Raw genomic sequence first — 27,717 nt, forward strand, 5'->3', positions numbered from 1 at the left:
AATATAAGAGGGCAACAGTACTTGTGCAAAGTTTCAGAATGATAACTTCCAAAATGAGTGTGCTACATGACATTTATCATGAAGTCACCCAGGTGTCCCGCACAAGTAGCCCAAATGTACCCAAGTGGCCAAATTGGTGAAGTTATACATTTTGAATGGAATAACTATATACAAAATACCAAAATGGTATTCTAACACAATATATATATATATATAAAAAAAATGTATACATTTACAAAATAACACTTTCAATATTTGGAAGACCCTCAGTCCTCTACACAATATTATGCTGCTGATGCCAGGTGTCATAGCACATCCATGCCTGCAAAAATAAATTTGGGCAGATGAACACCACTTGTGGCAGGAGCTGGATGAACCAGCTTCAGTGGGGGATGGACACCTTGGCACTGGGGGCTCCCATTCGGAGTCGGTGTCACTGTGAAAGAAAATTTTCCGTTAGAATAGTTTCACATATGAGCCCTGTATCAACAAGTATAATAAACAGATATATATAGAGTACAGGGAACATAAGGTTGAATATATTATTATAGACCTGCTAGATCTACTCATTTATATTATGACATTGCATCTAGATCTAATGTCTCTATTATATTATGACAGACCAGCTAGATCTACTGTCTTTATTATATTACAACAGACCAGCTGTATCTACTGTCTTCATTTCACTTTGGCCATTGTTGTGGGCCTGCCCTCCCCTCAACAGCCTCAAATAGGCTATTTCATTTCACAAATAATATTTTATATTATTAATTTCAAACAACGGCATTAGCATGAGAATAACTTACCAGTCCAAAACGATGTCCTCTCTGTTCAAAAAATATTCCTCCATTTGGGAATCGCTAAATTAATCGTCCTCGATCAATTTCTTCTAAAATTGTGTGTACATCTGTATATCTAGACTTAGATTTAGCTTTCCCTGACTTAGTCTCCATGCTGATTGATATATAAACAGCTGAATATGCGCTTTACCAAAACAATGCTGTGCGCAACATGTGTTGCTCCTTCCGGTATGAAACTTCAATGGCGAATGACCCTCTTTACGCTGGAGTTTACTACATGGGTTGGTCTTCCAACAAAAACATTACATATTGCCATTTACCTCCGCTCATTGGCTATCTACCCAGCTAGATTTCAAGACGATCAATGGTCATTGGGTTAAAATACAGTCGATCAAAGAAACAGCAGGCAAATCATTGGTGCACAATGATGTCATTACTTGTCTTCAAATCGGTTTCTTTCAGTCAATACGTCCCGCGAAATGACCCGTCAGGTTTGGTTGTATTACAAACAAACCAGTTGATTGCAATGAAACGAAACATGACTGGAAAAGTCACGTTTTGCGTGTGTATTTACCTCGAGTGTGTCGTCAAATGGAATGAGACAGAATTCACGACACAAGCGGTTCACAAAATGTTTCGTGCTAGGCTATAAAAATTGATTTTCGGCCATTCCGATTAATCGGTCGACCTCTAGTGTGTACACCCCTCTCATTCGTACTCCAGGAAATTATCTCAACCCCTATTACCAGCCTGTTCAACCTCTCTTTCATATCGTGTGAGATCCCCAAGGATTGGAAAGCTGCCGCAGTCATCCCCCTCTTCAAAGGGGGAGACACTCTGGACCCAAACTGTTACAGACCTATATCCATCCTGCCCTGCCTATCTAAGGTCTTCGAAAGCCAAGTCAACAAACAGGTCACTGACCATCTCGAATCCCACCGTACCTTCTCCGCTGTGCAATCTGGTTTCCGAGCCAGTCACGGGTGCACCTCAGCCACGCTCAAGGTACTAAACGATATCATAATCACCATCGATAAAAGACAGTACTGTGCAGCTGTCTTCATCGACCTTGCCAAGGCTTTCGACTCTGTCAATCACCATATTCTTATCGGCAGACTCAATAGCCTCTGTTTTTCTAATGACTGCCTTGCCTGGTTCACCAACTACTTTGCAGACGGAGTTCAGTGTGTCAAATCGGAGGGCATGCTGTCCGGTCCTCTGGCAGTCTCTATGGGGGTGATCCACCTCTACGCCGACGACACCATTCTGTATACTTCCGGCCCGTCCTTGGACACTGTGCTATCTAACCTCCAAACGAGCTTCAATACCATACAACACTCTTTCCGTGGCCTCAAACTGCTCTTAAACGCTAGTAAAACCAAATGCATGCTTTTCAACCGTTTGCTGCCTGCACCCACACGCCCGACTAGCATCACCACCCTGGATGGTTCCGACTTAGAATATGTGGACATCTATAAGTACCTAGGTGTCTGGCAAGACTGTAAACTCTCCTACCAGACAAACATCTCCAATCTAAAATCAAATCTAGAGTCGGCTTTCTATTCCGCAACAAAGCCTCCTTCACTCACCGCCGCCAAACTTACCCTAGTAAAACTGACTGTCCTACCGATCCTCGACTTCGGCGACGTCATCTACAAAATAGCTTCCAATACTCTACTCAGCAAACTGGATGCAGTTCATCACAGTGCCATCCGTTTTGTTACTAAAGCACCTTATACCACCCACCACTGCGACCTATATGTTCTCGTCGGCTGGCCCTCGCTACATATTCGTCACCAGACCCACTGGCTCCAGGTCATCTACAAGTCCATGCTAGGTAAAGATCCGCCTTATCTCAGTTCACTGGTCACGATGGCAACACCCACCCGTAGCACGCGCTCCAGCAGGTGTATCTCACCGCCTTTCGTTCCAGTTCTCTGCTGCCTGTGACTGGAACGAATTGCAAAAATCGCTGAAGTTGGAGACTCATCTCCCTCACCAACTTCAAACATCTGCTATCTGAGCAGCTAACCGATCGCTGCAGCTGTACATAGTCTATCGGTTAATAGCCCACCCAATTTTACCTACCTCATCCCCATACTGTTTATATTTATTTACTTTTCTGCTCTTTTGCACACCAATATCTCTACCTGTACATGACCATCTGATCATTTATCACAATTATTCGACCTACCTCCTCATGCCTTTTGCACACAATGTATATAGACACTTTTTTTCTACTGTGTTATTGACTTGTTAATTGTTTACTCCATGTGTAACTCTGTGTTGTCTGTTCACACTGCTATGCTTTATCTTGGCCAGGTCGCAGTTGCAAATGAGAACTTGTTCTCAACTAGCCTACCTGGTTAAATAAAGGTGAGAAAAAAATAAAATTATCCAGTCTCGTCTTTGTGGTGAAATTGCCAACGGTCTGTTCAGTGTGAAAATTACATTGTGTAAATGCAGATGATTGCAGACACATATGCCGATGTCACCACCAGGTGCAAGCATCTACTGTGTGAGTGAAAGCATATTGGCATGGGTTGTGGGTATTTTCATTGTGAATGTGCAGAGCGTGTGAGGTAGTTAGTTTATCAGTAATCTGGCTTGGCTGTTTTCATGAATATCTGGGTGAGCAGTGGGGCAGAGGAGAGCTGTTTTAAATGTGCTTGATGTCCATTTGCAACAGCCAGGTGTTGATTACAGAAAAGAGAATCATTACTATACAGTACATGACTCACTGACAAACTGACAGAAGGACAGACGGATAGAGATGACTCGCTGACAGAACTAAAGACACTGACAGACAGAAAGAGCTTCAATACCATACTGATGGACAAAACGACAGACCCGAGAGGGAGACGACAAACAACCTCTTTCTCTAGAGTTTGCTCACTACCAGACCCGCATGGGTTCAAATATTATTTGTTTTCTTTCAAATATTTTAGCTGTGCCTTTTTGAGCTGGCCTGGTGCAATGGAACAAATGTAACAGTCATAAAAGTGCAAGATCCTTCAACTGAAAAAAGACCTACCAGTGAGACAAGTCTTCATCCTGAACAGGGATGGGTGGGAGATGATTAAAAGAAGTTGGAAGGGGGATGTGGGGAGGGTGGGAGTGAGAACTTTGGAGAGAGGGATGCGAGAGAATTGGCCTTTAGAAGTGAAAGTAGATATACACTGCTCAAAAAAATAAAGGGAACACTGAAACAACACAATGTAACTCCAAGTCAATCACACTTCTGTGAAATCAAACTGTCCACTTAGGAAGCAACACTGATTGACAATAAATTTCACATGCTGTTGTGCAAATGGAATAGACAACAGGTGGAAATTATAGGAAATTAGCAAGACACCCCCAATAAAGGAGTGGTTCTGCAGGTGGTGACCACAGACCACTTCTCAGTTCCTATGCTTCCTGGCGGATGTTTTGGTCACTTTTGAATGCTGGTGGTGCTTTCACTCTAGTGGTAGCATGAGACGGAGTCTACAACCCACACAAGTGGCTCAGGTAGTGCAGCTCATCCAGTATGGCACATCAATGCAAGCTGTGGCAAGAAGGTTTGCTGTGTCTGTCAGCGTAGTGTCCAGAGCATGGAGGCGCTACCAGGAGACAGGCCAGTACATCAGGAGACGTGGAGGAGGCCGTAGGAGGGCAACAACCCAGCAGCAGGACCGCTACCTCCGCCTTTGTGCAAGGAGGAGCACTGCCAGAGCCCTGCAAAATGACCTCCAGCAGGCCACAAATGTGCATGTGTTTCTGACCGTTTGAGCAGACAGACTCCATGAGGGTGGTATGAGGGCCCGACGTCCACAGGTGGGGGTTATGCTTACAGCCCAACACCGTGCAGGACGTTTGGCATTTGCCAGAGAACACCAAGAATGGCAAATTCGCCACTGGCGCCCTGTGCTCTTCACAGATGAAAGCAGGTTCACACTGAGCACATGTGACAGTCTGGAGACGCCGTGGAGAACGTTCTGCTGCCTGCAACATCCTCCAGCATGAACATTTAGGAGGAACTCCGGCATTTCTTTGGGGGGCCGCACAGCCCTCCATGTGCTCGCCAGAGTTAGCCTGACTGCCATTAGGTACCGAGATGAGATTCTCAGACCCCTTGTGAGACCATATGCTGGTGCGGTTGGCCCTGGGTTCCTCCTAATGCAAGACAATGCTAGACCTCATGTGGCTGGAGTGTGTCAGCAGTTCCTGCAAGAGGAAGGCATTGATGCTATGGACTGGCCCGCCCGTTCCCCAGACCTGAATCCAATTGAGCACATCTGGGACATCATGTCTCGCTCCATCCAACAACGCCAAGTTGCACCACAGACTGTCCAGGAGTTGGCGGATGCTTTAGTCCAGGTCTGGGAGGAAATCCCTCAGGAGACCATCCGCCACCTCATCAGGAGCATGCTCAGGCGTTGTAGGGAGGTCAACCAGGCACGTGGAGGCCACACACACTACTGAGCCTCATTTTGACTTGTTTTAAGGACATTACATCAAAGTTGGATCAGCCTGTAGTGTGTTTTTCCACTTTAATTTTGAGTGTGACTCCAAATCCAGACCTCCCCATGGGTTGATAAATTTGATTTCCATTAATAATTTTTGCGTGATTTTGTTGTCAGCACATTCAACTATGTAAAGAAAAAAGTATTTAATAAGAATATTTCATTCAGATCTAGGATGTGTTATTTTCGTGTTCCCTTTATTTTTTGAGCAGTGTATTTTGGGGGTTCTCGTCAAGGAGAGGGAGGGAGGGAGAGCAATAGAAGATACATGGACAGTAAAAAGACCAAGACCAGAGAGCAAAATTAGTATGAATGGAGTGAATAGTAAAGAGGAGAGAGGGGTGAAGATGAGTACAGAGGAGATGGATAGATGGGACTCAGATGGCAGAGAGAAATGGGATTAGGAATCATGAACCAGAAAGATGACCCAGCCCAGGCGTTCCATCATGGCTGTCTCTGGCTGGCTGACGACCCTTGATGCCACGGCAGTAGGGGGAGGAGGGGGCATTAAAAATTCAACGCTCTCTGGGTGACATTTCATTTGGCTGTCATTCTTTTTTTTGGGGGGGTGGGGGCAGATATTACCAGCAGAGAAATCATCCATGGTGGGTCGAGGAGTTTTTCCCTTCCTTTAATAAATGGAGTAATTGAACTTTCCATCTCACAGTGGGTTCCTTCCTGGTGCTCTGCTTGCATTATTAACACAGTGGAAGGCAGGAGGAGGAGGTGAATTGAGAAATATGTATGGATCAGTCTGAAAACGAGCCCCTAGCTAGACCAAATACGGTACCTTCAGAAAGTATTCACACCCCTTTGCTTTCTCCATATTTTGTTGTTAATCAGAATTTAAATTTAAGGTTGTGTCACTAATCTATACACAATACCCCATAATGTCAAAGTGGAATTTTGTTAGTACATTTCTTAGATGAAATGTCTTGTCAATAAGTATTCAACCCCTTTTGTTATGGCAAGCCTAAATATGTTCAGGAGTAAAAAATGTGCTTAACAAATCTCAGAAGTTGTGGGGACTCATTCTGTGTTTAATAATAGTGGTTACATGGTTTTTGAATGACTACCCCATATCTGTACCCCACACAGAATTGTCTATATAGATCCCTCTATCGAGTAGTGAATTTCAAGCACAGGTTCAACCACAAAGACCAGGGAGGTATTTCAATGCCTCACAAATAAGGGCACTGATTGGTAGATGTGTTTAAAATAAAAAAGCAGACTCTTAATATCCCTTTGAGCATGGCGAAGTTATCAATTAGATTTTGGATGGTGTATCAATACACCCAGTCGTTAAAATATTCAGGAGTCCTTCCTACTGTAACTCAGTTGCCGGAGAGGAAGGAATGAGGGATTTTACCATGAGGCCAATACTGATTTTAAAAAGGTTATATGGTTGTGATAGGAGATTACTGAGGATGGATAAACAACAGTACATTAACAAACATAAATGAGTGAAAAGATGGAAGCCTGTACAGAATAAATATATTACAAACCATGTATCCTGCAAAAAATGTGGCAGATAAATTCACTTTTTGTCCCGAATACAACGTGTTTGGGGCTAATCCAACTCAACACATCACTGAGTACCACTCTTCATATTTTTAAGGAAGCTGATGGCTGCATTATGTTATGGGTATTGTCATTGGCCAGGATTAAGGATTTGTTTGTTGATTACAAATAAACATAATACAGCTGTGAGAACAGGGAAATCTTGTTCAATCTGCTTTCCAACAGACACCGGGAGACATTTGTCTTTCAGCAGGGCACTAACCTTAAACACATGGCCAAATCTACATTGGAGTTGCTTACCAAGGCGACATTGAATGTTCCAGTGGCCTAGTTACAGTTTTGACTGAAATTGGCTTAAATCTATGGCAATAGTTGAAAATGGCTGTCCATCAATGATCAACAATCAACTTGACAGACAGAGCATGAAGGATTTTTAAAAGAATAATGGGAAAAAAAATTCAATCCAGGTGTGCAAAGCTCTTAGAGACGTACCCCAAAAGACTCACAGCTGCTTCTAAAGTATTGACTCAGGTGTGTGAATATCTAAATTTGATATTTGTCCATTTAATTTTCAATAAATGTGCTAACATTTAAAAAAACATGTTTTAACTTTGTCATTATGAGGTATTGTGTGTAGATGGGTGGAAAATTATATATTTAATCCATTTTGAATTCACGCTGCAACATAACAAAATGTGGAATAAATCGAGGGGTATGAATACTTTCTGAAGGCACTGTACTAACCTTGCAGATTTGAAGGAACTGGATAGGTAGCTTATATGGTGGAAGTGCACTAAATCACCTCAACCTCCATGATTGGTCGACTGGGTTACTGATTACAGCCAACTGATTACCAGGACCTCTGATTGGTTCGCTCGTTAACCGATGATACCCCCTGATCCGCATGGATTTGGATTGGTAGAGCGCTTTACTGAAGATAAATGTGGCTTCTTTGAATGGCTTAATGAAGTGCCTTAATTTAAAGTGCAGTCTTGGCTACACCTCTGAATGAGGAACAGTCGATACAGTTTGTGTTCAGTGCACAACCTGAAGTGGGAAGAGGAGTTGCTAATCTGTAAAATAATTATACTGTGCATTCAGAATCAAAATGAGTTTGCCCTGAAGGTCACCTCTCCATCTCTCTGTGCTGATGGACTATGCTAGCGGAGGGTGGAGGCGTGGGGCTTACTTGCTGCTGGCTTCTTCAGCTGCGGCAGTTGGTTCCCTAGGTAGATATGGGTTTGTTCATCTCACTGCCCTAGGACTGTTCTAGTGCTCATCAGTTTCACTTCCCTCATATTTTTCTTCGACTCCCTCTGCTGTTATTTTGCTCTCTCTCACACTTTCTATCTCACACACACACACCATCCCACCCCCCTCCCTTCTAATTGATGTACTCCCCCTTTCTCTTTGTTACTGTCATCTGTTTCTCACAATCTGTATTTCCTAATGCAGAGAGAAATTGCTGAGTTTGCCTCTCTGCCAAGGCAGTTTGGAGTCCGTAGGGAGACCAGAACTCCCTGTCCACTCATCCACCACAGCCCACAACCTTCCGAAGATTTCAACCTACCTCCCTCGCACAAACTTTCTCTGTTTTCATTACGAAAAGTTCCCTTAGGCCTCCCTTATCATTTGCCATCCACCTCACTCATCTTATTCCTGTAACACCTGCACACCTACAAGATTAATTCTCTCATAAACATGTTTTACCGGGTTTGTCCCATGCCCCACACCGTCCATCGCCACCACCGTCTGGCGCACAAACATCCACCCTACAATGTGTGTCTCGATCTCGTGCACGCTCACGCTTCTTCCGGGATCAGCCATATTGCTCCAGCGTGGCTGGATTTACGTGAGCTGACTGCCTGTGTGTGCCGGTGGACCCGGGTGGTTGCCATGGAGACCTGCCGTTATAGTGCTCTGCAGTACATACGTGCACACACTCGTCACGGTCTAAAAATAGGGGGCTGGGCAGGCAGGCTCTGAACGGCCTCGTTCTCTGCATGTTGATCATTAGACTGAGGAGCGAAACTGTGAGACCTGAAGACACTCTGAGCTAGTGGATAGGCTTTAGCTCATCGGGCTAACACCGTCTTGAGGGACACGGGTTCGTTCCCCGGTCTGTCACATATGTACTATATAACTCCGGCTATGTGCCTTTGGGGGAAACTAACTCGTCCTCGCCCTGTAGTGCTGCTCGTCATAGTCTCTCTCCTCTCCGCCGTAGTTGTGGTGGATACACTCTCCTTCTTGTCCCCCAAACCCAGCAAGGAGGTGCCAGACGATCCTACCACCAGGAGGTGTCTAATTGCTGTCTGTGGAGGTGTGAATGCAGACAGACTGGTTAATTACACATCTGTCCCTTCTCTTTGTCTCTCAAACCCAAAACATGCTTTCCAGGCAGTGTCTCTGTCTGTGTGTTTCCCAAACCCAAAACGTGCTTTCCAGTCAGTGAAAATCATAGAAATGTAGAGAAGGAGGTGTGGGGGTCTGTTTGGTGGTGGTCTGGTTAATGCAGGAAAATATTATTTCTGTATCATTATTGAGGAAGTGTAAATTGATAAGCTCCTTATTTAATTTGTCATCGGGTTTCATTGTGGTGGTTGACGTGCGATGAGCAGTAATTAGGGGGGAATGGACGATATGGAGCACTGGGCTATGGGCGATGTGGGGCTATGGGCGATGTGGGGCTATGGGCGATGTGGGGCTTTGGACGATATGGAGCACTGGGCTATGGGCGATATGGGGCTATGGGCGATATGGAGCACTGGGCTATGGGCGATATGGAGCACTGGGATATGGGCGATATGGGGCTATGGGCGATATGGAGCACTGGGCTATGGGCGATATGGGGCTATGGGCGATATGGAGCACTGGGCTATGGGCGATATGGGCGATATGGAGCTATGGGCTATGGGCGATATGGGGCTATGGGCGATATGGGGCTATGGGCGATATGGGGCTATGGGCGATATTGGCAATATGAAGCAATGGGCTATATGGAGCACTGGGATATGGGCGCTATGGGCGATATGGGGCTATGGGCAATATGGGGCTATGGAGCTACGGGCGATATGGAGCACTGGGCTCTGAGTGATATGGAGCTATGAGTGATATGGAGCACTGAGCTATGAGTGATATGGAGCTATGGGTGATATGGAGCTATGGGGATATGGAGCACTGAGCTATAAGTGATATGGAGCTATGAGTGATATGGAGCACTGAGCTATGAGTGATATGGAGCACTGGGCTATGAGTGATATGGAGCTATGAGTGATATGGAGCTATGAGTGATATGGAGCTATGGGTGATATGGAGCACTGATCTATGAGTGATATGGAGCTATGGGTGATATGGAGCACTGGGCTATTGGGTGATATGGAGCTATGAGTGATATGGAGCTATGGGGATATGGAGCACTGGGCTATGAGTGATATGGAGCACTGGACTATGAGTGATATAGAGCTATGGGTGATATGGAGCTATGGGGATATGGAGCACTGAGCTATAAGTGATATGGAGCTATGAGTGATATGGGTGATATGGAGCACTGGACTATGAGTGATATGGGGCTATGGGTGATATGGAGCACTGGACTATGAGTGATATGGGTGATATGGAGCACTGGACTATGAGTGATATGGGGCTATGGGTGATATGGAGCACTGGACTATGAGTGATATGGGTGATATGGAGCACTGGACTATGAGTGATATAGAGCTATGGGTGATATGGAGCACTGGGCTATGAGTGATATGGGGCTATGGGTGATATGGAGCACTGGACTATGAGTGATATAGAGCTATGGGTGATATGGAGCACTGGGCTATGAGTGATATAGAGCTATGGGTGATATGGAGCACTGGACTATGAGTGATATAGAGCTATGGGTGATATGGAGCACTGGGCTATGAGTGATATAGAGCTATGGGTGATATGGAGCACTGGACTATGAGTGATATAGAGCTATGGGTGATATGGAGCACTGGGCTATGAGTGATATGGGGCTATGGGTGATATGGAGCACTGGACTATGAGTGATATAGAGCTATGGGTGATATGGAGCACTGGGCTATGAGTGATATAGAGCTATGGGTGATATGGAGCACTGGGCTATGAGTGATATAGAGCTATGGGTGATATGGAGGAAGGTGTGAATGCAGTCTATTGCTGCCTGGAAGATTGGTGGTTTTTGTGACATGGTGTCAGTGGAAGTCTGTAGGGTGGTCTTTAGGAGAAGCAGCAGTGGCAGGGTAGTCACTGTTGGGGTAGAATTGATTTGCCATTTCTATTTAGGGCTTGTGAATAGTAGCTCTTTGTGAGTTTCCAAAAAATGTGTTATGGATGGGTTTATAGGTGTAGTTACTTGTGGTTTTGGTTTATAGGGGTAGATACTTTAGCATTGTAACTGCCCCCCCCCCCCTCCTGCAGGCTGAACTTCAAGGAGCCAGAGGCGGTGCGAGCCCTGACCTGTACCCTGCTGAAGGAAGACTTTGGGCTGACCATAGACATCCCTCTGGAGCGTCTCATCCCCACTGTGCCGTTCAGACTCAACTACATCCACTGGGTGGAGGACCTGGTCGGAGGCCTGTAAATGTAAATGCATCGACCTCGGTAGAGTTATGACCTCCAATAACCACTATAAATATGGCCCCTCTGCTGATCCTGTTCTCTCTCCCTTGAAATGAACCCAAATGAAGCATCCATTTTGGTTCAACCATAATTGCGAGGATGCATAATTACCACCACTCCGATCCCATGTCCTGTTTCTGTAGAAGAATAGATGGCTTTTATATGGCCTGTCCCTTTAATCCCTCCACTGGTTCTTAGTTGTTACATCAGACGGCTGATTTCTCACCTGTCTATATAAAGAAAGTGCACAAATATCCTCAATGCTGAATGGGATGAATAAACTCATTAATTCCCATACAAACATCACATCAGTAATGAAGAGTGATAAAGGTATTTAATGTGTGATCGTGTTTGTTTGCTATATTCCTGCAGCAGTAATCTTTCTGAGTATGACTCATCGTGGTTGCATCCCAAATGGCACCCTATTCCCTACAATGTGCATTGACCAAAGCCCAATGGGTCCTGGTCAAAAGTAGTGTGCTGTATAGTGATTGGGGTGCCATTTGGGACATAGCCTATAAGGGCAGCTGCCTGACGATGCACTTTTCAGGCCGGCAGAGAGGTGCTGCCTGGCGCAGGTCTAGCCCAAGACACATATTTGAAGTCTTAGAGTAGTGCTGATATAAGATAGGTTTTGCCTGAGATCATAATAAGATTGATCCTAGATCTGTACGCCTACTCTGAGACATGTTTTTAATACAGGCTGACTCTAACTAGTCCCAGAGCAGCTGGCTGCCAGTTGGCATTACAGACTGGCAGAGAGGGGCTGCATGATTGTTGGCACTTCCACCTTCAGATCCCACATCTATTTCCTGTTGATCACTGGCCAAATCCCCATCCACATGTCATGGCTGGTTTCCTGCTCTATCAAAGACTGTGATGTGTGTCAGTTAGCTCATTAGAGAGAGAAACAGGTTAGTGATTGGTGACCCTGGTCCATTCTGTAAGCTGATTGGAGATGTCACTCTCCTGATGGATATCCACAGGGAATTACTCTCCCAAGCCTTAACCTGGCCGGGGGCCATCTCACCCATCTCTACTGCCCCAGGGGACCTCACTGTGGTCAGTTAGATTAGAGACCCTGGTCTCTGTTAGGCCTGGATGATCTGATCATGGCTGTCTGGCTCACCTCTTATTATTCTGTTATGGACAATAGGAGACAGCGGGAGTGGCATTAAAAAGACTGCCACAGACACAAACACTCAGACACACGTGTTATATCCCCAGGTACTGGAGCGTCCTGTATCTACCCCCTGCTGGGAGCCTCTATGAACGGCTGGCATTACCTGGCTACTGAGGTAGATGAAATCTGCTTTGATTACGCCACCAGGAACGTGGAGCAGAACAACCTCTCAGACCTCATCAAAGGTGAACTGTTTCATTATTTATTTATTTATTTATTTTATTTTACCTTTATTTAACTAGGCAAGTCAGTTAAGAACAAATTCTTATTTACAATGACGGCCTAGGAACAGTGAGTTAACTGTCTGTTCAGGGGCAGAACGACAGATTTGTACCTTGTCAGCTAGGGGGTTTGAACTTGCAACCTTCCGGTTACTAGGCTACCCTGCCGCCCCATTATGTAGTGCTATGAGAGGCTATAACTGATTTATAGCTTATAGACACTAGGAGCATAGAGCAGAACAACCTCTCGGACCTCATCAAAGGTCAACTGTTTAATTATGTAGTGCTATGAGAGGCTATAACTGATTTATAGCTTATAGACACTAGGAGCATAGAGCAGAACAACCTCTCGGACCTCATCAAAGGTCAACTGTTTAATTATGTAGTGCTATGAGAGGCTATAACTGATTTATAGCTTATAGACACTAGGAGCATAGAGCAGAACAACCTATATGACCTCATCAAAGGTCAGTGGCAAGTTGGCCATTGGTAGCATGTACTGTACTACTGAAAGGAAGATGGCTTGAAACCTTGTTGATAACGTGTCCTTGCCATGTCTCAAGTTCCCCAGAAGACCCTATTAATGGACGCTCTAAAGGAGGAATCAGCCATTGTCTATGACTTCTGCATTTGTAACCCTCCCCTCTTCGCCAACCAACTAGAGGCTAAGGAAGGCCTCTTTTAGATTGAAAGTGTTTGGAGTATCTGGAATAACTGCTTTATTCATCTCCTTTTCACAGATCATTTTGTTCTTATTTTCCTTCTCTTCCTTTATTTTCCTGTCACGTTTCCTCTTTCTCTTACCCTTTATTTCTCTCCCCATGCCCCTCTTTTTTCCCTCCCTTCTTCCTCCCCTCCCTTTCTGTCCTCCTCTCCCTTTCTGTCCTCCTCGCCCCAGGGGGTAAATTCCAGGAACTCTCGTCGTCCTCCCCCCAGCTCAGTGAACACAGGTGGGGTGACAGAGATCATGGCTGAGGGCGGAGAGCTGGAGTTTGTCAGGAGGATCATCCATGACAGCCTGCAACTCAAGACACGCCTGCGTGTCACGCAGCACGCACGCGCATATTGTGTTCACAAACACAACATTTTGGTCCCCATCAGTACACTGAGCATTCACAGAAAGTGGGGTAGCGTTCAAGATCGTTTCAGATTGCTCATGCTTCATATCTGCGCCACTTTCCTAAACCCCAAATATAATCTAGAACAAGCTGATGGTTATGTGTTGGTGTTGTTGGGTGTTTGTTCACTACCTTCTGTTACAAATGCACCTTTTCAATTTTGGATGAGAGGAAGTGAGAGAGAGATTGAAGAATGAGAGGACTACTGATGGAGGAGAGCAGGACAGATGGGATGCAGGGATGGAGCTGTCACCCAGAGTTTGTTTAATGAATTGGCACCAGGAGTAAACAGTCACCCACCCCCTGGCAGTATCCGCACGCCCACAGGGAACAGCTGTGTGTGGGGCGTGCAGATCTCTTCCACACACCACCACCACCATTACAAGGCCTGTCAGTGGTGCAGTGGAGTGAGACATGGATGCAGTGGGAGAGATACGCACTATTAGAGTTAATCAGACCGCACGCATGCGTGGTGACTGAGAGACAAGTGGCTGACATGAAAGGTGTGTGTCACTACCATATTTTTGTGTGGAAAGATGATTGTCAACCATGTGTGTGTGTGCGCGTCGGTGTGCACATATGTTTCAGTGGAAAGATGAGTGGCTCTCACAGGGGGAAAAGTGTCTGTCTCCCTCTGTCTGTTTGCCTGGCTGTGCATGTGTCTGTGTGTTCACACTTGGTGGTGCGCTTGGCTTGTGTAAAGACCATAGATGAGTGTCTGCCACAGGGGAAGGCGTGCCCGCCCTCGTCTCCCTCTCTTCCGACTTTTGTTCTTTCCTGTCCTCCCTCTCTCCTCTCCTGCCATGTGTGTAGTGTGTTTGGGGCCAAGGCAGCAGTAAGCAGGCTGTCACTCCACACACTGCATGCTGGGACAGCAGAGCTACTGCCAGGTGTCCACGGAAACCAAGCCAGTCCCTCTGATTGGTCCTCTGAGACCCACCATCCCCTCAACCAACCCCCCCCCCCCCTCCCTTTCAACAACACTGAGCTGTAATTACTCTCACCAGACTATCACACACAGATATCCACACACACCATCCACACACACACACACACACACACACACACACACACACACACACACACACACAGTCAAGCACACCCCAACCACCAGCCAGGAAAAGGAGCTGATTTCCCCCTTGTCAACGTGATGCCCTCTGCTAATTATTGTCTTTTATTGATATGATAATCACTCTTGGAAGGGTTTGCTTGAAAATAAATAAAAAAAGAAATATACAACTTTGCCAAGAATCTAAATGCTTTTGTCTGACCCCCATGAGAGTTTTGTTTTTGGGGGTGGGAAGATCTTTCTGGAGGAAGGAAGTGAGGAAGCTGTTTGTGTGTTAACATGAATGTTCAGCCCCTCCTCGCTGCATGACAAAGTGGGGAACATCTGGGGATATTACAGGTCCTCAATATTTCATAGTGCCACTTGAGGCGAGGCTTTTGCCCCCCAACCCTACGCAAAATCCTCTCACCCCCAACATTCCCACCCTTACCTCGATTCTGCTGCCGCTTCTCTGTGTGGGCTCTTCCCCAATCTTTCAAGGCTTTTAGTGAATGCCATCAAGCTCATCTGGCTTTTTTTGTTAGTTGATATTTATCTAGCCAGATTGGTTTTTGTGTTGTGTTGCCCTCAAACACAGTATACACTTTTCGGAGAGGGCTTATTTCCTGTTCCCATTCCCAAACCTTTCAGTGCTTTCAATGAATGGCATTTAGGTCACCAAATTCTTATTTAATTTAATTAAACCTTTATTCAAAACCTTGTTCAAATCTGGTTGGCTGTGTAAAGGTGTTCTCTCCCCTTTCAACCCTTTAAACTTGTGAGAATTGGCCTATATGGATAGGGCTACATTGAAATATTTTTTACAGAAGAAATATGAAAATAATATGCATAACTATGGTAGCAATTGATCAGGAGCAGTTTGAAGAGAATGTGTTAATTAATACACAACAGTTCACCTGACAAGACTGAATCCAAACATTACACTGATTAAATGTGCATTTCACAATTACTGTACTTTTTGCGAAATTTGTTGATAACAAAATAATCTGGATACCTTGAGTAACATAAGAATATTCCTGGTAAATTTGGGGTATTATAAGACTAAACAATGACAAGTGTTTTGAGTGAGAGGACTAACTGGTGTCTCCAAGTGGTCACACAGGGCTCACAGGACACAGTTTCTAAGGAATTGTAATCCACTTTTATGACTCAAAGAAGAGTCTCAACTATAAGGTGCTTTTTTGAGCTCTCCTAGCTGTGCAAACACACTTGTAGTTGTTTCATTTGGAACACAACACTATCCCCGCCATCACACAGTTACAGTTGTTAACGCAATCGAAAAACGGTCAATTATATTATCTGGGTGACTGGGCATGAAAAGGATTTGAAAGCTTTTTCTATTGCCAACATGACTAGCTAAGTTATAAAATATGTTCTTAGTGTTAAGCATTCACAAGGAAATTCAGAGAAACGGATCTTAATTTAGGTGAGCATTGAAAGGAGTCATGAGTGCATTCAGGTGTGTGCACCCCGGCGAATTCTCTTCTCAATAAACAAACAGCCTCATTCTGTTCAGGACAACTCAGGGTGTGACGACATGTCATCTTGTACATTAAACACCGTGATCAATTTTTCAAGACATTCTTTTTTTGTATACTTTTTGGCCAGTAGTTCTGAAAGTAGTGCTCTGCTCTGTGTGCATGATGTGTTGACACTTGACATTCACATAACAAACACTCCATCCTCACCATACATAGCATTGCTCATAGATATATAGTATCTAGGCCTAATTAATCTAGACAGGAAGGAAGGCAACCTAACCAGACAAGGTTTGTCATGCATTGTCAGTTTTCCTATCCAGATTGACTCCCTGCGAGGTTTGTCTCTGTCTCTTTCTCCTTGCTGGTTAATACTGAAGCTCCTTATGCTGTTGTATCGATTACAATAGACTCATCTCTTCATTGCAGAGGAGATATTGATCTGCTCTCCTGCTCAGGGCCAAGACATCAAAGCTCTGCTCCTCCATAGAGACTCATACTGGTCTCGTTGTTGTTCTAGCCCTCTCTCTTTCGCTCTTTCATTATATATATATATAAAATAAGAGGGAGAGCTAGAACAACAATGAGACCAGTATGAGTCTCTATGGAGGAGCAGAGCTTTGATGTCTAAAAGATATATATATATTAAAACTACAGTTCAAATCGTAGTTACTCACTCTGCCTCAGAACTACAAAAAACAGAAAGTCCGTTAGGATCTTTTTCCCATAGAGGGAGATCCAATATCTGCGGCTTGTTTGATCTTAGACAGGAGTTCATACCCAGGCCGCTGGACACACACTCTTAAGATTATTTTTCTTCCAGATGGTACAGTTGCATGTTGGGAAAGAAGTGCAGCCTGGCACCTTTGAAGGAGGAGTTGAGACACTTGTCAGAATGGGAGCTCCGACGAGACCACATTAGATGCTCATACATGGTCTTATACACACAGCTCATGCAAATGGGTACAACACACATATCCACTGTACCAAGCCCGGGTGTGAGTTAACATACTTGAATACCCCATACATACCCAATGACAAGGTGAGGTAATGGAGGGTTGAATGAGTTCCCTCCTACCTTCTAATACCTCTGAGACGGAAGAGGGATACCTTCTGAACTGTAACGGATCAAGCCTGGCTAATACGCTGGCTAAACAATGTCACAGCCCAGACCTGATTGAGCTGATTTCTATTAGTGTTGCATGACTGAAACGCATGGCAGGGCCCACACACACACAGTAGGTCTGCACCGCTAATGTTCATTAGCGCCATTATCCTAGCTATTAGCCCCTAGCGCATGACTGCTAACTGACTTGACTATCTGACTATAGAGGTTAGTCTCCAGCCTGTACCAGTCACTTACCTCAGATTATCAGACCCATTCAGTGGGGATGACTGGCAGCTGGCACCAGAATGGCATCACAGCAGCTCCCAAGGGTGTTAACCACACACACACCATGTCAATCACTGGGGGTGGACCATCCCACAATCCTCCAGAGGTGTCAGAGGGCTGTCGCTGCGTGTCACTGCTCATTAGTGTGAGTGCATCCTTGGCCAAAGTCCAGCGCAGGCAAGAGGGTGGGGGTGGAATAGGAGACCTAATTAATATGCTAATGATATTTGCACCTTATCTCTCTCGCGCACTTTTCTCTATCTTCCTCGTTCTCTCTTACTGCTTGGTTAATTTGGTGAGTGTTTAGGGGTCAACATGGCACACACATAGAGGGATGTGTCTTCTTTCCTCTGGGATTCATTTCCCTGACCTTTGACATGTATCTCTGGGGGCACTGAAACCCACCACATATTGATTGTGAGTGTGAAGGGAGGCGGTATCAAGTGGATAGTGAATACTATTGGGAGTCTTTTACACTGGTCCCCCCCCTCCCCCCACGTTCTTCATGCTTATTGGAGGCTCTTCACAGAAGTGCTCAGCTCTGGCACTGTGTGTAAATGTGTGCTGTTCACACCTTGAAGGACGTAGTGCAGCTCTGCATCACCTGGACATGCTGGAAATGCTGCCTCTGCAGAGCTACATGTGTGTATTGCTAACGCTTGTTGGTGTTGTTTTCTCTATTAGTGTTGTCTAATGTTCTGTATCGGTCTGTTTCTGTTCCCAGGTGTCCAAAGTGAACCACACAGAGTTCTGCAAGGGACGGACCATGCCCTGGGCTCTGGCCTGGAGTTTCTATGATGCCGTTACTGTTCTGGTAAGCTGGCTCTGGTGGGCGGTGTGGGCAGTACCCCTCGGGTCCTCCCCCAACCAGTTCATCTATAGTGGGAGAGTAGAAGAGGAAGGCATAATCATGGCATCTCGCTCTCTCTCGTGTTCTCGCTCTCTCTTCCCCAGTCATCTAGGGGCATGTCCTAACTATACCCCTGCTGCTTTTCCAGACGTTCCCAACCTCCACACACTTCCTTAATAATGCATTCGCGGCCCATCCCACTCCACTCTCCAGCCCATTCGCAGGCAGCACTCAACCCGCCCTCTGGGGAGATGTTTGTGTCCCTACCCTAATTTGCTGTATCCAGGCAACCATTGCTGGGGCAGGAGTGTGTGCACATGCACGCCATGCCATTAGGCTTTTGGGCCGCTGAAGGAGTGATAGAATGAGATGAGAGAGAGCATCATAGAGATCAATGTGAGAGTGTGAAAGCTGGTAATATTGGGAATAAGAGCGAGAGTTAAAGGGAGCGAGAGAGGCGTGGGGGTGGGAAGTGGAGTGTTACAGTATCTGAAGGACTTCTTTGGTCTTTGTGTAATCTCGTTTGCCTTTCACCACAAAGGCAGTTGAGCAGAAAGATTGGCCTACATTTTACTGCCCTCTCCTCTTCTCTCTTTACACAGTGGAGCACTGCATCATTACCAGGCAGACTGGGGCGGAGTGTGTGGATGACCCCACACCTGGGGGAGGGGGGTCTGTCTGTCTGTCTTTGTATGAATTGTGCATATGACTGGGTGTTGGTGAGTGTACATGTGTCTGTGGCCTACTTAACCCATGGATTACTAGAGCAGACACCTGTGTACTAGTAACTAGCTCCTCTGTGGCATCACAGCCTGTGTTTTTAACACATCCTGGTGATTCAATAAATAGCTCTGAGATCACACATCTGACTGATGTGTAATGCAGTAAGTTTGTCTCACCAGGCACATGGACAGAATCAGATCCCTTCACAACAGAGCGGGGGAGGGGGAGAGAGACAGATCGAGGATGATGGAGAGAGAGTGAATGAAGGTACAAAGACCATAAAAGGAAACTTGGGGAGAGAAATAGAGGGAACAAGACATGAGAGAATCAAAGAGAGAGCGTTAAGGGGAGGCCAGGCTATTTCATGGCCTTCTAGCTTCTGTTGTTGGTCTCTATTCTCTGACTGTCATGTGATACTGTGGGCCCAGTACAGGGGGTGTGTCTGGCATGCAGCCAGTCAGAAGATTTACAGCAGGGGTCAGAAGTCAACAGGAACAAGAGACCCTGGTATTGAGGTTCTGGTGGCCCCACAGGGAGAGGAAAAGTGGGGTGGGGCTATCCCTATCTAGGTTAAATGGTTAAATGGCCATCTCTCTTCTGCTGATCTGTCTGTTTGTGGTCAGTAATTGAATAATGGCCTATTATCTGGGGAGCCATGCTGAGGCTCTGTTCAGCTGATTTCCCAGGCCTAGTTGGACAAATGGGGCTGACTGGCTGCTAGATAGGGAGAAACAGACAGACTGGCTACGCTAGACGACTAGAGCGAGGTGTGGTCAAAACAGAATACAGAAAGCCACCTTTCTTGTGTGTGGACTGAGCACACATTTGAGTGGGAGTGGGTGAGTCAGATTAATAATAGAGAGAAAGACTGAAAGGGAGGGAGAGAAAGAGTAAAGATGAATCAATGGAGACCGAGAGTGGATTTAAAGCTGTACACGCATCAGACTAGATGAGGAGAGGTGTCCTTTCCTGTCTGTGCTTTCTGTTTATTTGCTTATGGGCATGTGTAAGTGTTTTCCTGTGTGTGCTTTTGTCTGGGAGTGTATGTTTATCTCTTTGTGTATAAATCTGTGTGTGTATGTGTATACGAGTGTGTGTACTGCGTTGGTGTGTGTGTATCTATGTCAACGATGTGCTGTACAGACAGGCTGCAATCCTTGATGGATTGTATAGATTTTTTTCCCCTTCCTTTGAGCTGCAGGGGCTTACTGAGCAGAGGGAGAAGGGCTGGGAAAGAATCAGAAACACATGAAGCAGCTATAACAAGGCCTGGCTGGTATAGACTCACTAGACAGACCTGGGGGGGGGGGGCTTGTAGTTTTGCGAATGTTCTGTTGGTTCCATTGATCCATGCAATCTTAATAGAGCCCAACTAAATTATTCAAAATTATTAAAATCATTTAAAAAAATTGTATTTGAACCCAGGTCTGAGTCTAGACTAGACACATTCCATTTTTTTCTCCTATTGACCAGTCTGCAACCTTTTTTCTATGGAAAGTGAATATGTGAATTAAACATGACTGTCTTCATTAGTCTTTAATACAGTAAGTATACCATCACACAAATGACATTATCTCATAGGATAACAGAGAACTGATCTAGGACCAGTCTGAAGGTCGTTGTCCAGTCCTCCATTCCGTGCAGGTCAGTTCGCCGTGTTGTCTGACTGATTACAATGTCACTGTTTCATTGCAGACCCAATCTGGCAATTGGGTGCATTTAAATAAAATGTTATGGACCAATAAGGTATGTTTGTATAAGGTAGAGCCCTGTGGCATCATTTTGTGTGGACTTGCTTAGATAAGGAATGCTTCCACCATAGCAGCATGGCACCAGTAGCAGCTCTGAGGCAAGGCACAGCAGGGCCAATGTCATTGCAGGGACGTAGGACTAAATCATGTGGAAGGAGCGCCCCTTTGTGGTGTATTTTGATATTGCATTTACAATTCAATGTGTTGACAATAAGATGAGCAGCAGATGAAAAAGAGCAGAGTCACGGGGAAGGACATAAGAGACCGAGAGAGAAAAGCAGTGAGAGAGGTATGCAGGCCATGACTCATCCGTGGCGTGAGCTGGTCTAAACAGACAGGAGTCGTCATAATGGTTCCAGGAATCCAAGACTCTCTCCCTCTCTCTTCACTTCCTCTGGCTCTCCATCAAGCCCCCTTTCATTCACTTATTGTCACACAGAATGAGTGAGCTGAAGTATTTTACTTCCTCTCTTTTCCTCCTCCCTCTGTTTTTCTCTCCTCACTTCATCATCATACCCCAGCCGTCCAGAGGGGTTTCCATGGTGACTAGGACAGTGAGACTTTACCAGCTCACGTTGTCGATGTCTAAGCTTGTTTGTGTGTGCGTGTTTGGTCAGAGTGAACTTGAGTGCCTCAGGTGTATAATGACGTGCAGTATGAGTGTGGAACTGGGACAAACTTGTCTTTTAGCACCTTCAGGTTCAGGAATGCTGTCCCAGTGAACTCGTTTATGACTAACATGCCTGTCTGAACAACATACTGTACGTGTGGGTATATGTGGGTATTGATATTGTGCATTTACCAGCAGTCTCCACACTGTCATCATGAATCACCCCTTATTAGTCTGGGCAGGTGGATTCACATTTTCCAAATAAGTGTTTTACATACTTCAATGTATGTGACTACATCTTCACCGGAAGAGAAGCATATTATGACAATGGTACCTGGGTAAATCCCACATACTCTGTCAATGGATATTTAATTATTTCCAGCTCCCTCATCTCAGTCTCCCCCCAGTAAGGAGAGGAAACTGGAGAAGTCTGGAGAAATCTCGTAAGCCACTGTCCTTCATGCTGCTGCAGTCCCAGGCCTCCTCTATAGGCTGACCCTCCAACCCCAGGCCCGAGGAGGCCATCACTGCCTGGCTAGAGAATACACTCAGTGACCTAAAAGGTAAACACACACAGGGTTGTTTCTGGATTAAAAAGAGGCTTAGGTGGTGGTCGTCCCATCCATGCATACCTGCGGGCAAGAATTTAAAGCACCAATCTTGGCAGGGGAGAGCAAATGTAGCTGGTTTTTAAAGCTAATTTTCTGCAGCTCAATACAGACTTTGCCATGGAGCTGAGAGAATTTTGCTGTTTTAAAATGATTTTCGTGCAATTCTATGCATTTTGCCCTGTGGCTTATTAGTGCTTTCTGAGGTCTGTTCCGGTTAATTATCTTGTTGTAAAAGTCACATTTTGGATTCGATTTTGTTTTAAAATTACATTAAATGCTATAACACAATAGAACCACGAATGAATGTCCCATAATGGTAGTGACTGCCCATTAACCATCAGTTACTCAAATGACTTTAATAAAATATTTCAGTTGTGTATACCTATAGTCCACACCCCCTTTAGCTTTTTTCACATTTTGTTGCATTAGTGGGATTAATGTACTATACACGTATGGACCCCTTCAAATTAGTGGATTCAGCCTTTTCAGCCACACTTGTTGCTGACAGGTGTATAAAATTGAGTGCACAGCCATGCAATCTCCATAGACAAACATTTGCAGGATGCCAACTTTCCAACAAGTCAGTTTGTTAAATGTCTGCCCTGCTAGAGCTGTCCTGGTCAACTGTAAGTGGTGTTATTGTGAAATGACAACGGCTCAGCCACGAAGTGGTAGGCCACACGAGCTTGTTCTCATGCTCAAACATTAAGGAAATGTCATTACGTTTTCAATGTTGATCTTATACAACAAATATAGGTCCCTTATCTATCTGGTTTTAGTCATTTCATATTTACGCTGAAAAACAATTTTCCACCCCCCCCAAAAAATGTTTTTGTTCACATTGCACTTTTATATTACTGTTTGGACTTAGTCCACCCGTAAAAACACTTAGGTGACCCGCCCAATACTTTTCTGTGCAGAAATAACCCTGACACATACAGCAAGCACCACACACACACTTAGGAGCCACACACAGACAACTAAGCATTTACATGTACACAACTCATTCATGGACATAATCTTTCTGCAAGCACACACACTAACCCAATTTCTCCAACAGAGGTAAACAAATCATAGAATGTAGACTCAAAATACACAGCAACTGTGTCATCTGTGTTCTGCAGGTGCTACACAAGCGTGTCCCTTGTGGGAGGAAGGAGCAGAGTCTGTTCCTGACAGCTGTGGAGAACACCTGGATCCACAGGAGACAGAGATGCAGAGACCAAGGCTGACACCTCAGCTGCCCAGAGCGCCCCCCAGTGGTACTTCCACCACTCTTTCCTCAGCCACAGCCCAGCACCCACAGAGCCTGCAGCACTCCACTACACACATCCCGTATAGCTCACACTCAGATTTACACTCCCACAGCAGCACAGGGGCCAGGCAGTGTTCCACAGTCCGGGACCAACAGGGCAGATGGAGCCAACTCTCAGGGGGTCAGCTGTGTCCCAATAGAGAACAGCGGAGGATGTCATCATGGAGTCTTCTCCTACCTCTACAACACCCAATATCACATTGGCACAGACAGCACTACCCACCACAACACAAACAGGAAACCACCCCACAGGAAGTACCTGCTGAAACACAGGAAGAGGAAGTCGGTACCACTGGATAGGAAGTGATGCAGTCACAGAGCCCCAGTGTTGTACAACACTTCCTGTTCAAGTGCTTGGTGAACGTGAAGGCTGAGGAGCAGGACGTTGCTGTGGAGATCCACTGGGTGGAAGGCCAAAACAAAGACATGCTGAACCAACTGTGGACCTACCTGAAGAACACTCTGCTTAGAGTGGTGGCCAAGCCACTGGGGATATAATGGAACATAGTTGACCTGCAGTACTGTGTCGCGTTTACTCAGCGAGAAAATAGAAAAACAGGCAGGGACTTTGAGAACATAATTTACCGGTATTGTTCTGTCGTGTCCAGTGTTTGTGTAAGATATACTTATTTGCAGGTCCAGTACAGTTTCACTGCAAGTCTCCTTATCAAGGTTGTAATGACTAGAGCTATGTTTTTGATAAATGTATGTTTTAGTACCATGTTATTTGTGTATTTCCATGTTCAGTCAGTGTTTTACACACAGGTAGTCTATCGCAGACGTTTGTCTAGGATGCAGCTTCCATAAGCAACCACAAGAGGGCAGTCCATAGCTGCAGCTCATCCACTTGTATCCTGTTGATGAAATATAGCTTTTCTGGGTAGCCACCTATTAGTGGCCTGTCTTAGTATCACAATTAGACGGTCGTATTGACTTGAGTCGGTAATGAATGATCTTTGCATACACACACTTTAGCTAAAAAAAAACCTAATGCAGGATGCCCAGTATTTTGTGTGCCTGTACACACAATTGTCACATGAGATCGCAGCCGAACAGACAAACTTCCTGAACGGGGATTTAGTGGTAAATACCAGGAAAAGTGGTCCAGCAGTGGACCCAAAGTTCATTTGCCACGTGCACAGGATACCACGGGTGTAATAAATGTAATCATTATAGCAGCAGCATAGGTGTGAGGGGGTGTGTGCGTGTGGCTGTAAGTGTATTGTGTCAGTTGGTAGAGTCCTGTGGATCACCTGAGGGAGAGCAGTAGTTAGCCATTTACCAGTCTTATGGCCAGGGGATAGAAGCTGTTTCGGAGTCTGTTGGTCTGAGCCTTGAAGAACCGATACTGCCGGTCTGACGTGAACATGGTAAACAGTCCATGTCTCTGGTGGCTGGAGTCCATGGCAATTTTTCTGGCCTCTCAGACACCGCCTGGCATGTACGTCCAAGGTGGCTGGGAACTCGCCCCTAGTGATGCGCTGGGCCGTCCGCACCACCATCTGTAGGGCCTTCCGGGCAGTTGCCATACCAGACAGGATGGGATGCATGCCAGCAAAGCCACTAAACAATACAATAATTGCACTATAATGGTGACAAACGGTGCCCACAAACTGTTAGGGCCTCCATAAAGCTGTCCCAACACCTTACTACTGCTACACCAGGCTTTCAGCGGAGCCTTGTCTCAAATCAAAGTTTATTTGTCACGTGCGCCGACTACAACAGGTGTTGACCTTACAGTGAAATGCTTACTTACAGGCTCTAACCAATAGTGCGGAGAAGAAGAAAAAACTGTAGGTAAGTAAAGAAATAAAACAACAGTAAAAAGACATTTGAAAAAAAGAGTAGCAAGGCTATAAACAGACATCGGTTAGTCAGGCTTATTGAGGTAGTATGTACATGTGGGTATGGTTAAAGTGACTATGCATATGATGAACAGAGAGTAGCAGTAGCGTAAAAAGAGGGGTTGGCGGGTGGTGGCACACAATGTAGATAGCCCTGTTAGCCAATGTGCGGGAGCACTGGTTGGTCGGGCCAATTGAGGTAGTTTGAACCTGAATGTATAGTTAAAGTGACTATGCATATAAAATAAACAGAGAGTAGCAGTAGTGTAAAAGAGTGGTTAGGGGGGCACACAATGCAAATAGTCTGGGTAACCATTTGGTTACCTGTTCAGGAGTCTTAAGGTTTGGTGGTAAAAACTGTTGAGAAGCCTTTTTGTCCTAGACTTGGCATTCCGGTACCGCTTGCCATGTGGTAGAAGAGAGAACAGTCTACGACTGGGGTGGCTGGGGTCTTTGACCATTTTCAGGATCTTCCTCTGACACATGCCTGGTGTAGAGGTCCTGGATGGCAGGCAGCTCTGCCCCAGTGATGTACTGGGCCGTAGTGCCTTGCGGTCGGAGGCCGAGCAATTGCCGTACCAGGCAGTGATGCAAACGGTCAGGATGCTCTCAATGTTGCTCTCAAGGTTGCAGGATCTCAGGACCCATGCCAAATCTTTTTAGTTTCCTGAGGGGGAATAGGCTTTGTCGTGCCCTCTTCACTACTGTCTTGGTGTGTTTGGACCATTCTAGTTTGTTGTTGATGTGGACACCAATGAATTTGAAGCTCTCAACCTGCTCCACTACAGCCCCGTCGATGAGAATGGGGACGTGCTCGGTGCTCCTTTTCCTGTAGTCCACAATCATCTCCGTAGTCTTGGTTATGTTGAGGGATAGGTTGTTATTCTGGCACCACCCGGCCAGGTCTCTGACCTCCTCCCTATAGGCTGCCTCATCGTTGTCAGTGATCAGGCCTACCACTGGCAGAGAAACAATTAATTCAGCCTTATTTACGGCCTTTAAAAAAACATGGCTGACTTGCTTAATCAAATGTGGTTTCTACTGACAATTGAGATGTACAAACTATGGCATAAGGGAACGACAAGCAGATGAGGCAATCTGTAATTTCAATTAAGACATTAATGAGCGAGCGATGATGGACAGTCATAACTATTTGTTCAACACTTTTACAACGACAGAATTCAGAACATGGGCCGTTCTTACAGTGTACTCCCTGTACAACAAGTCAGAACCGTAAGATAAGTAAAGGGGGCATATAAACATTGAAAGCTCTTACAATATTCAATGATTACATTTCTCTAAAACAGGTGAAATTAAGGTGAAAATAGACCATTTAGGGTGAGGCACATTGACATGCAAAGACCCAAATGGCGTTCAAAAAAGGTACATCGTAATAACATTTGATGCGTTAAATAATGTGTACTGAATTTGCACGCCTCCACTACTATCAGTAGCACTAAAAGCTGTACAAAAAAAGTTGGCAAACAAGCAGACACCGGCCACGAATGATGTTTACAATACCGCATTGGTGAAAATAGACAATTATTAGGCTAAGGCACATGGGCTACTAACATCTTACTACACAACATACACTTAGTATTACTTGCTTAGCTACAGTATACATATCTCCCTTGCATATTACATAATTTATGCAACAGCATACAGGTCATTTTTGGACTCGCCTTGTGAAGGTGGCGCGGTGGTCTTTTGTGGGCCATCAGTCTGGCAATCTCTGGATTTATTGTGGGAACTTGTGGGTGTGGGGGGGGGCAGGCTCACATTAGTAGTTACTTTACAATGCATGCAGTTAGCCACTGATTCCTTCCAGACGACTAATTGTTGAACTTGCAATTTCCAATTTGTTGTGTAATCTTTGACCGATGAGCAATATGGATATGTTTTATCTATCATTTCTCTTCATATAACAAGGATTTAAAAGGATTTGCCAGTAGATTATCGACTTGATTCATGATGACTGGTAGCTAAGACTTTGAAAGTAAGATGTTGACATGATCAGTACAATCAAAGCTGCTGTAGATATCAAATCAAGTTGTCATTTTATCTGTGGTCAATGACAATGAGCCTTCTTGGAA

The 27,717-nt window shown here is 45.2% G+C and overlaps 1 pseudogene; it reads left to right on the forward strand.

Moving 5' to 3' along the window:
• The window catches only part of LOC135553401 (RNA N6-adenosine-methyltransferase mettl16-like), a 29,225-nt pseudogene extending 4,570 nt beyond the window's left edge, over window positions 1–24,655 (forward strand).
• The last annotated feature ends 3,062 nt before the right edge of the window (window positions 24,656–27,717 follow it).

Source organism: Oncorhynchus masou, chromosome 13, assembly GCF_036934945.1.
Source record: "Oncorhynchus masou masou isolate Uvic2021 chromosome 13, UVic_Omas_1.1, whole genome shotgun sequence".
NCBI lineage: Eukaryota > Metazoa > Chordata > Actinopteri > Salmoniformes > Salmonidae > Oncorhynchus > Oncorhynchus masou.